This window comes from Zonotrichia leucophrys, unplaced genomic scaffold (genome assembly GCF_028769735.1).
Source record: "Zonotrichia leucophrys gambelii isolate GWCS_2022_RI unplaced genomic scaffold, RI_Zleu_2.0 Scaffold_867_20579, whole genome shotgun sequence".
Taxonomy (NCBI): Eukaryota; Metazoa; Chordata; class Aves; order Passeriformes; family Passerellidae; genus Zonotrichia; species Zonotrichia leucophrys.
In genome coordinates this window covers 253-12060 of record NW_026993072.1, presented here as the reverse complement: position 1 = coordinate 12060, position 11808 = coordinate 253, and the positions used below count along the sequence as shown (strand labels likewise).

General features: G+C 45.9%; 1 long non-coding RNA gene across 1 annotated transcript; it reads right to left on the bottom strand.

Annotated features, from left to right (window-relative positions):
• Window positions 1–9801: 9801 nt before the first annotated feature.
• On the bottom strand, window positions 9802–11489 carry LOC135442022 (uncharacterized). Its single transcript, XR_010438600.1, has 2 exons — window positions 11435–11489; window positions 9802–10128 (listed from the first exon to the last, which is right to left on the bottom strand). It is a non-coding gene; the product is annotated as an uncharacterized LOC135442022 (long non-coding RNA).
• Between the last annotated feature and the right edge of the window lie 319 nt (window positions 11490–11808).

Sequence of the window (11808 nt, the reverse complement as noted above, 5' to 3'; positions counted from 1 at the left end):
AGATGGATGGGGGGTGGTGGGGTCCCAGTGCTCCCAGTGCCCAACTGGGCTTGGCCAACCCAACACCCAACCATGGCTTGGTCCCAATTAATTCCCATTCTAATTAACCATCTCTAATTAATTAGAGGTGATTTCAATCATTAATTAGGTGGGGAATGGGAAATTCCCATCATTCCATGGTTCCCATCATTCCCAGTGCTCCCAGTGCCCAACTGGGCTTGGCCAATGAGAACCAACCTTGGCTTGGTCCCATTGAATTCCCCTTCTAATTAATTACAGGTGATTTAATCCATTAATTAAGTGGGAAATGAGGAATTCCCATCATTCCATGGTTCTGGTGGGTTCCCATCATTCCCAGTGCTCCCAGTGCCCAACTGGGCTTGGCCAATGCGAGAGCCAAGGTTGGGTTTGGTCCCATTGAATTCCCATTCTAATTAACGATCTCTAATTAATTAGAGGTGATTTAATCCATTAATTAAGTGGGAAATGAGGAATTCCCATCATTCCATGGTTCTGGTGGGTTCCCATCATTCCCAGTGCTCCCAGTGCCCAACTGGGCTTGGCCAACCCAACACTGGGGGATCTTCCCAACTGTGCAGTTCCTAAATTTGGGGAAAAAACACCCCAAAAATTGGGAAAAAATTAAAAAAAAATTTGAGAAAAAAAATCCCAAAAATTTGGGAAAAAAACCTCACAAAATATTGGGAAAAAACAACCCAAAAATTAAGGGAAAAATACGAAATATTGGGAAAAATTTGGGGGGGGAAAATCAAAATTTGGGAAAACCCTTGAAATTCCAAGAAAGAAACTCAAAAATTGGGGAAAAACATTAAAAATTTGGGGAAGAAAACATCAAAAATTGGGGGAAAAATTAAAGTTTAGGGAAAAAAATCAGAATTTGGGAAAAAAATCCCAAATTTGGGTCATGAATTTAACCAAATGTGGGTTTGGAAGGAAAAATTGAATTTTCTTTTGAATTTTCTGGGTTTTTCCCAAAAAATGGGAGCAAACTCGAGCTTTTTGTAAACTTTTTTTTTTTCTTCTTTTGTAATGAAAATTTGAATTTTTTGGTTTTTTTTGTTACTTTTGTGACTTTGTATTTTCTGTCAATAAAAATCCGACTTGGGCTGAAAAGGCCAAAAAATTGGGATTGTCTCATTATTTTATATCAAATTTATATAAAAATTTTGGGATAAAATGGTGAAAAATTTGGAATTTTTTCCATCATTTTCCCCCCGTTCTGACCACAGGAATTTCTAATAAAGACACAACCCCTCGTAATTAATTCAAATTGATGAGTTTAATTAATTAAAATATTCAATACCCCCCCCAAATGGAATCACAATAAATAGTCCAGAGGTAATGAATCAATAAATAATTAATAAATAGTCAGAAATAAATAATGACAAATAAATAATAATAAATAAATAATGATAAATAATAACAAATAAATAATAACAAATAAATAATAATAAATAAACAACACATAAGTAATTAATAACAATTAAGAAATCCAGCAGCCACAGGCGCTGAAGCTGAGGTAGAGGCGACCTCGTTAATTAAAACCTCGTTAACGAGGCCATCCTGACCACGCCCCTTTCCAGTGCTCCCAGTTCCAAACTGGGATTGGGCAACCACAAAATTCCAACGTTGGGTTTGTTTCCCACCTTAATTGGGAGCTAATTAATGAGCTGGTCATTAATTCGGTGTTAATTAACCAGTTAATTAATAAAGGAGTGGGAAAATCCATCTCAACCTGTGACTCCGCCCCTTTCCAGTCTTCCCAGTTCCAAACTGGGATCGTCCAACATCCATTGGTTTCTTCCAACCCTGGAGCTCTTCCACCTTAATTAACGACCTCGTTAATTAATCCAGGAGGGCGTGGCAGTCCCGGGCACCGCCCCCAGTTTTGGAGGGGGGGTCCCTCAGCTCGTCCTGGCGCCACCAGGGGGCAACAAAGGCGGTGACAAAGGCGGTGACAAAGGCGGTGACACCGACAACGAGGGGCAGGAGCCACCCATGGGTGCCACCACCGTTGTCCCGTTGGTGTTCCAGGCTGGAATTTGGGGTCCCTCTGGAATTGGGGGTGTCCCCAAGGGTGTCCTTGTGGCCGCCGAGGCGACATCGGGGAGGTCACCGGGGGTGTTGTAGATTTGGGTGCCCACCACGGCCAGGAGGAGCAGCAGGAGTCGCTTGGCGGCGCTGGGTTCTTCCGAGGGGAGGGGGCGACGCACCTGGAAGGGAGAAAAATTCCAAAATTGGGGTCAGGGATCTCTTCAGGATGGGGAAAATTCTGGAATTTTGGGGAAAATTTTGCGGTGGGAAAAGTGAGGGAGGTGGGATTAGAGATGGGGAAGGGTGGGGTAGGGAACCCATCCATGGAGTGACCCGGGTGGACCCTGCTTAGCTTCACAAAGGGGTTGGGGGAATTAACCCTCCCTGGGGTAAATAATTCCAATTTAGGGGCAAATAAGTCCCATTTTTGGGGAAATAATTCCTATTTTTGGATAAAATTCTCCTTTTTTGGGAAAATAAATAAATTTTGGGGGAAAAAAAAGGCCCTTTTAGGTCAGGTAGGGGAACCCATCCAAGGATTGACCCTGGGTGGACCCTGCTTAGCTTCACAAAAGGTTTGGGGGAAATTAACTCCTCCCCAGATAAATAATTCCAATTTCAGGCGAAATAATTCAAAATTTAGGACAAATAAGTCCCATTTTTGGGTAAATAATTCCTATTTTTGGATAAAATTCTCCTTTTTTGGGAAAATAAATCAATTTTGGGGGAAAAAAAAGCCCCTTTTAGGTCAGGTAGGGGAACCCATCCAAGGATTGACCTGGGTGGACCCTGCTTAGCTTCACAAAGGAGTTGGGGGAATTAACCCTCCCTGGGGTAAATAATTCCCGTTTTGGGGCAAATCAATCCCCTTTTGGGATAAAATTACCTAAGCTCTGGGGGCAAATAAAAAAATTTTTGGGGAAGAAGTCTGGTTTTAGGGAAAAAAACCCCACTTTTAGGTCAGGTAGGGGAACCCATCCAAGGATTGACCCTGGGTGGACCCCGCTTAGCTTCACAAAAGGTATGAGGGAATTAATGCACCTTGGGGTAAATAATTCCAATTTTGGAGTAAATAAATCCCAGTCTGGGATAAAATTCCCTTTCTTTTGGGGGAAAAATAAATCCATTTTTTGGGGAAAAAAAAAATCTGGTTTTAGGGGAAAAAAGCCCCTTTTGGGTCACATTGGGGAACCCATCCAAGGAGTGACCCTGCCTGACCCTGTTTAGCTTCCCAAAGAATTTGGGGGAATTAACTCACCTGGAACAAATAAATCCCATTTGGGGGCAAATAATTCCCATTTTGGGGCAAATTCCGTTTGTTTTGGGAGCAAATAAATCCATTTTTGGGGAGAAAAGTCCCTTTATGGGATAAATAATCCTTTAGTCAGTTTGGGGAACCCATCCAAGGGGTGACCCTGCCTGACCCTGCTTAGCTTCCCAAAGGATTTGGGGGAATTAACTCCCCTGGAACAAATAAATCCCATTTGGGGTACATAATTCCCATTTTGGATAAAATTCCATTTGTTCTGGAAGCAAATAAATCCATTTTTGGGGAGAAAAGTCCCTTTTTGGGGTAAATAATCCAGTTTGGGGAACCCATCCAAGGGGTGACCCTGCCTGACCCTGCTTAGCTTCCCAAAGGGTTTTGGGGAATTAACCCCCCCTGGGGCAAATAGTTCCAATTTTTTTGGCAAATAATTCCAATTCTGGGATAAAAATTTCTTCCTTTTTGGGCAAATAAATCTCAGCCTGGAGCAGGGAGGGGCCCAAATCTTTCCCCGAGGGTGCCAGGAAAGGCTGAGTCAGAGCGGAGAGGGTGGAAGTGACTCAGCCTCCCCCACCCCTCCGGGAAATGAGACCAATTTCGGGTTCCGGCCGGGGAAATTCCAGAAATTTGGGATTTGGGAGGGGTTTGAGGGAGATCTGTAGGGGATTTGGGGAGTTTAGGGGATCTATAGGGGATTTGGGGGGGTATAGGGGGCTTAGGGAGGGCGAGTTTGGGGGGATTGGAGGGCGTTTGGGGGATTTAGGGGGAATTTGGGGAAGTTTAGGGAGAGTTTGGGGGATTTAGGGCGAATTTGGGAGGGTTTAGGGGGATTTATGGTGAATTTGGGGGGGTTTAGGACGAGTTTGGGCAATTCAAAAGGAATTTGGAGGAGTTTAGGACGAGTTTGGGGGAGTTTAGGGGGAATTTTGGGGAAGTTTAGGAGGAGTTTGGGGTTTTAGGATGAGTTTGGGGCAATTCTAGAGGAATTTGGAGGAGTTTAAGGTGAATTTGGGGGATTTAGGGCGAATTTGGGGCAGGTTAGGGAGGTTTAGGGCAGATTTGAGGGGGTTCAGGGCCATTTTGAGGGAAATCAGGGCGAGTTTGGGAAATCTGGAGCAAAGTTCAGAAATTTGAGGCGTATTTGAAGAAAGTCTGGGGCAAACTTTACAAATTTGGGGCGAATTTGGGCGAGTCCAGGGGGGTTTAGGCGAGGCTATAAGCGATTTCTGCTATCTATAGGGGACAAAAGGGATATCTAACAACCCAAACCACCCCAAAACCTCCAAATTTCGGCTAAAACCCCCCCAAAAAAAACCCCAAAAATTCCCTCCCATACTCACAGCAGGCGGATAAAGAACGCGCCGATGGCGCCGCCGAGGCCTGGAGGGGCCAGGGGGCGGCGGGAGGGGTTCGAAGGTGAAGTGACGAGGTGGGGACGGTGCCACCCCTTTGGGGACACCCTCGAGATGTCCCCAAACCCGACCCGGACACCTCGCGGTGGCCGCGACCGCCGCTACCATCGACATGGTGAAAAAGGAAATGCCGGGATTCGAACCCGCGACCTCGGGGTTATAACGGGGGGTGGAAGCCACGCCCAAGGTGAGAGTTGATTGGTGGAGAGCCCAAGGTGAGAGTTGATTGGTGGAGAGCAGAGGGGGCGGGGTTTCAGGGGAGGCCACGCCCACTTGGCGCGGGGTTGGGGAAATTCCCGAATTTTGAGTCACGGAATTTGCGTCATTGGAGGGGAAAAAAAAATGGAAATTTTTTGGGGAAAAACCGGGAATTTTATGGGGAAATCGCGGGAATTGTGGAGGGAAATAAAAGGGAATTTTGGGGGGGGGGAATTGGCAGGTTTTTTGGGGAAAAAAATGGGATTTTTGGGGGGAAAAATTGGATTTTTTTTAGAAAAAATGGGATTTTTTGGGGATAAAATTTTGCTTTTTTGGGGGAAAACCGGGAATATTATATGCAGGAAATCCAGGGAATGATGGAGGGGAAAAAGAGGGAATTTTTGGGGGGAAAGAAAGAATTCATTTGAATAAATTTAAATTGGAATTTTTATTAAGGTTTATTGAAAGAAATGCAGTGAAATGAAGGACTTATATTTAAAAATGAGAAATTGTCACCAAAAGATGAACAAAAATCTGGAAAAAGCAAAAAAAAAGGAGAAAAAAAAGACAAAAAAGGTAAAAAAAAGAAAGAAAAAAGCCCCAAAAAGGTTTAAACAATTTGAAAAAACTAAAATTAAAAGCTCAAAAAAAATCTCCAAATAAATAACAAAAAGCCCAAAAAAAAATCCCAAATATTCCCTAAAAAAGGCTCCAGAATTTCCTTTTAAAAGCTCCAAAAAAAGCCCCAAAATTTCATTTTTTGATCCAGGTTTTGTCCCTCGGTGGCCTCAACCTGCAGGGGTGGAGGGAAAGATCCCAAAATGTCAAAAAATTCCTGAATTTTATCCCAAAAATCACAAATTAAACCCCAAAAATCACAAATTTTTCCCAAATTTCATCCCCAAAATTCCCTAAAATTCCAATTTTTTGCCCTAATTTTATGTTGGGCTCCATTCCCAGGGTTGTTCCCATGGGAATTTTAGGAATTTCCCAAATTTGGGGAATTTTGACCCAATTTTCTGCCTCCTTCTCTTACGTGGAGGGGCCACAAGAGACCCCCACGCCTTTGGGGGAGGGGCCCTAAAATTCCCCAAAAATTCTCCCAAAACTTTCCTAAAATCCCCTAAAAATTATCAAAATAATCCTAAATATTATCAAAAAAATCCATCCAATAATTGCCCGAAATTTCCCAAAAATTCTCCCAAGAAATTCCCAAAACATCCCCCAGAATTCTCTAAAAAAATCCCCAAAACTTCCCTAAAATTCCCCACAAAGATCTTTAGAAACTAAAAACAAAAATCCCAAATATTCCCATAAGGATCCTCCCAAAATTCCCCAAAAGTTCTTTGGAGAAATTCCCCAAATATCTCCCAAAATATTCCCAAAAAAAATCCCCAAAATTTTCCCCAAATTCCCCTGCAAATTTATCAAAACTTTCCCCCAAAATCCCCTGAAAGTTCCTCAAAAAAATTCCCCAAAATTCCTCAAAACTTTCCCCAAAATTCCCTGAAAATTCCTCAAGACTTTCCCCCAAAACCCTATGAAAATTCCTCAAAACTTTCCCCAAAATCCCCTGAAAGTTCCTCAAAAAAATTCCCCAAAATTCCTCAAAACTTTCCCCAAAATTCCCTGAAAATTCCTCAAAAAAATCCCAAAATTTCCCTGAAATTCCTCAAAAAATTCCCCAAAATTTCCCTGAAAATTCCTCAAAACATTCCCCCAAAATCCTCTGAAAATTCCCTTTAAAAAAATCCCCAAAATTTCCCTGAAAATTCCTCAAAAAAATCCCCAAATTTCCCTGAAATTCCTCAGAAAATTCCTCAAAATTTCCCTGAAAATTCATTAAAACTTTCCCCCAAAATCCCCTGAAAATTCCTCAAAAAAATTCCCCAAAATTCCTCAAAACTTTCCCCAAAAATCCCCTGAAAATTCCTCAAAAAAATCCCCAAATTTCCCTGAAAATTCCTCAAGACTTTCCCCAAAAATCCTCTGAAAATTCCTAAAAAAAAATCCCAAAATTTCCCGAAAAATCCTCAAAAAAAAATCCCCAAAATTTCCCTGAAAATTCCTCAAAACTTTCCCCAAAATCCCCTGAAAAATTCCTCAAAAAAATTCCCCAAATTTCCCTGAAAATTCCTCAGAACTTTCCAAAAAATCCTCTGAAAATCCCTTAAAAAAATCCCAAAATTTCCCTGAAAATTCCGCAAAACTTTCCCCAAAAATCCCTCAAAAAAAAAAACCCAAAATGAAAAAAAAATTCTAAAAAATTCTTGAATTTTGTAGCGTGTGCCAGGGCCATGGTGGATCCCCTATAGAATGTGTAGGATCCCCTATAGAATGTGTAGGATCCCCTATAGAATATATAGAATTCCATATAGAATATGTAGGATCTCCTTTAGAATGTGCATGACCCCTATAGAATGTATAGGATCCCCTATAAAATGTGTATGAGCCCTATAGAATGTATAGGATCCCCTATAGAATATGTAGGATCCCCAATAGAATATATAGCATTCCCTATAGAATATATAGCATTCCCTATAGAATATGTAGGATTCCCTATGGAATGTGTAGGATCCCCTATAAAATGTGTAGGACCCCCTATAAAATGTGTATGACCCCTATAGAATATATAGGATCCCTTACAGAATACGTAGGATCCCCTCTAAAATGTGTAGGACCCCTATAGGATGTGTAGAATCCCCTATAGAATGTATGGGATCCCCTATAGTTTGTGTAGGGACTGGCATGGGATAGATCCCCTATAGAATGTGTAGGATCCCCTGTAAAATGTGCATGACCCCTATAGAATGTGTAGGATTCCCTATAGAATATATAGGATCTCCTTTAGAATGTGCAGGATCCCCAATAGAATATATAGCATTCCCTATAGAATATGTAGGATTCCCTATGGGATGTGCAGAATCCCCTATAGAATATATATAGAATTCCCTATAGAATATATAGGAATCCCTATAGAATGTGTAGGATTCCCTATAGAATATATAGGATCCCCTATAGAATGTGTAGGATCCCCTATAAAATGTTTAAGATCCCCCATAGGATCGGAAGTTCCCGCGCTCTCCCCCCTTCCCTCCCTCACACAAAATGGCGGCGGATCACGTGACCCCCTTTCTCCTCCCCCCCCCCCCCCTTAAAGAAACAACGGCGCCATTTCAGCCCCAAAATCGCTTTTTTTTTTTTTTTTTACACCCAAAACCCCGCGCATTCCCCGTTTCTCCCGATCCCCCACCGTTCAGCGGAGCTTTCGGTGCCTCTTCCTCCATCTCGGGGGGCTGCGGAAGAAAAGCGGAGTCAAACGAGGAGAAAGTGACCCCGGGGAAGGCCCCGGCATGGCGGCGGCGGCGGCTCAGTGCGCTGCGAGTGTGTCCTCACGGCGGATCAGAGCTTTTGAACCGGTTCCTCATCGCCGCCGCCGCCGTGGATTTATCTGGGGGGGATCACGGGGGTCTTACCGGGGGTCTCAACGCGGTCCCGCCGGTCACGATCACCTGCGATACACGGGGGAGGAATGGGGTGAGAACCGGGGGGAACCCGAGGGGAGATTCAGGGGGGGTTTTGTGGGTCTGGGGGCTTCGCTCAGGCCGGTGCTGTCCTCAGGGGGCTCGGAGACTCTAGTCTTTGGCATCATCACCGCGAAAGCCCGCCGGGATTGGGGAGAGTCCCCCCCACAAAGAGACCGGGAACCCCAAATTTTAATTTTCCCTCAGGGAGGACAGCGAGAATCAACTCAACAATGCGTCCAACCAAGAGAGCACAGATTTCCCAGAGATCCCCGATCCGCACCGAGACCCCCGATCTCCCCTCACGATCCCTGATCTCCCCTTTAGAACCTCAAATCTTCCCTCACGACCCCCGATTTTCCCTCATAAACAACGAATCACCCTCAGAACCCCCCATCTCCCCTCACGACCCCCGTATTCCCCTCCCGATCCCTGATCTCTCCTCAGAACCTTAGATCTCCCCTCATGACCTCCCATTTCCCCTCATAATCCCCGAATCCCCTTCAGAACCCCCCATCTCCCCTCATGATTCCTGATTTCCCCTCATAATCCCCGAATCCGCCTCAGAACCTCCGGTTTCTCCTCAACATCCTCGATTCGCCCTTCACAATCCCTGATCTCCCCTCAGAACCTCTAATCTTCCCTCACGACCCCCGATTTCCCCTCATAACCAGCGAATTCCCCTCAGAACCCCTGAATCCCCCTCACGACTCCCGATTTCCCCCCATGACCAGCGAATCCCCCTCACAACGCCCGATTTCCCCTAATAACCTCCAATTTCCCCTCATAACCCCCGATTTCCCCTCACGACTCTTGATCCCCTTCTCAGAACCCCCGATCTCCCCTCAACATCCCCGATCCCCCCTCATGATCCCTGATCTCCCCTCACGGCTCCCGATTTCCCTCATAACTAGCGAATCCCCCTCCGAACCTCCCATCTTCCCTCACGACCCTCGATCTCCCCTCATAACCCCAAATCCTCCCTCACGACCCCCGAATCCCCCCTCAGAACCTACAATCTCCCCTCACGACCCCCAAATTCCCTTCGTAACGCCCCAACTCCCCCCCGCACCCCACGCCCACGCCGCTCACCCTCTCCAAGCCCTGAAAGAATTCTACCCCCTCCCGCCGCCCCTTTTATAGCGCTGCCAGGCCCCGCCCACCAAGGGCCACGCCCACCCGAAGACAAAATGGCGGCATCACAGAAGGGCGGGAAACGGAATACCGCCCCATTGACAAGCCACGCCCCCATCGCCACTTTAACCCCGCCCTCCGCCCAAGCCACGCCCCTTTCGCCTTTTATGGGCGCCCATTCATTCTCAAGCCCCGCCCCCACGCGCTCGAGGCCGTTTTGGCAAAACTTTATTACCAAAAAAAACCAGAAATTTTACAGCCGGGGGGGGGTCGGGGGGGGTCCCGGGGGGTCGGGGGGGTCCCCAAGCCCCTCCCCCCGGCTGCTACACAGGGGGAAACTTCGCTTTTTTTTTTTTCCTTTTTTTTCCTTTTTTTTTTTGTCTTTTCAGGCCATTTTTCTACAAAACCCCGGGGGAGGGGGGGGCGGCCCAACCCCCCGCGGCCGGGCCGGGTTTGGGGGGAACTTTTGGGGGTCGGTGGTCCCGGGGGGGGTCCCGGCGGCGGCGGGGTCTGGGGGGTCCTTATCGGGTCTGCTCGACTGTGGGGGGAGAGAGAGAGAAATAGGGGAGGGGGTCAGGACACCCCGAAAATACACACAGGGTAGGAGAACCCACAAAACCACCCCAAAAACCCCAAAAATCCATCCAAAACCACCCCAAAATCTCCCCAAAATTCACTCAAAATCCTCCATAAAACCCCCTCAAAACAACCCAAAATCCACTCAAAACCACCCCAAAAATCCACCCCAAAAAACCCCAAAATCCATCCAAAACCACCCCAAAATCTCCCCAAAATTCACCCAAAATCCTCCATAAAACCCCCTCAAAACCACCCAAAATCCACTCAAAATCACCCCTAAAATCCACTCAAAACCACCCCAAAATTCACCCAAAATCCTCCATAAAACCCCCTCAAAACCACCCAAAATGCCCCTAAAATCCACCCAAAACCACCCCAAAACCTCGCCAAAAAAAACCCCAAAATCCACTCAAATGCTCCATAAAACCCCCTCAAAACAACCCAAAATCCACTTAAAATCACCCCTAAAATCCACTCAAAACCACCCCAGAAACCCCCAAAATCCACTCAGAACAACCCCAAAAATACACACAGGGGAGGAGAACCCACAAAACCACCCGAAATCTGCCCAAAAACCACCCCAAAAATACACACAGGGGAGGAGAACCCACAAAACCACCCCAAAACCGCCCGAAATCCACCCAAAACCACCCCAAAATCTCCCCAAAATTCACCCAAAATCCTCCATAAAACCCCCTCAAAAACCACCCAAAATCCACTCAGAACAACCCCAAAAATCCACCCAAAACCACCCCAAAACCCCCCAAAATTCACCCAAAATCCTCCATAAAACCCCCTCAAAACCACCCAAAATGCCCCTAAAATTCACCCAAAACCACCCCAAAACCTCGCCAAAAAAACCCCAAAATCCACTCAAATGCTCCATAAAACCCCCTCAAAACAACCCAAAATCCACTCAAAATCACCCCTAAAATCCACTCAAAATCACCCCAGAAACCCCCAAAATCCACTCAGAACAACCCCAAAAATACACACAGGGGAGGAGAACCCACAAAACCACCCCAAAAATCCATCCAAAACCACCCCAAAATCTCCCCAAAATTCACCCAAAATCCTCCATAAAACCCCCTCAAAACCACCCAAAATCCACTCAAAATCACCCCTAAAATCCACTCAAAACCACCCCAAAATTCACCCAAAATCCTCCATAAAACCCCCTCAAAACCACCCAAAATGCCCCTAAAATCCACGCAAAACCCCCAAAATCCACCCAAAAATCCCCAAATTCCCAAATTCGCTCTCACTGTAGGAGGAGATGTCGATCTCGTCGGGCAGCTCGCTGATGTTCACCCCAAACCCCAAACCCTGCACCCCAAAATCCCCCTCAGGACACCCCAAAAACCCCCAAAAAATCCCCAAAAAATCCCCAAAAATCCCCAAAACCCCCAAATTCCCAAATTTTCGTTCTCACTGTAGGAGGAGATGTCGATCTCGTCGGGCAGCTCGCTGATGTTCACCCCAAACCCCAAACCCTGCACCCCAAACTCCCCTCAGGACACCCCAAAATCCCTCTCAGGACCCCCCAAAAATCCCCAAAAATCCCCAAAAATCCCCAAAATTCCCAAATTTCATTCTCACTGTAGGAGGAGATGTCGATCTCGTCGGGCAGCTCGCTGAT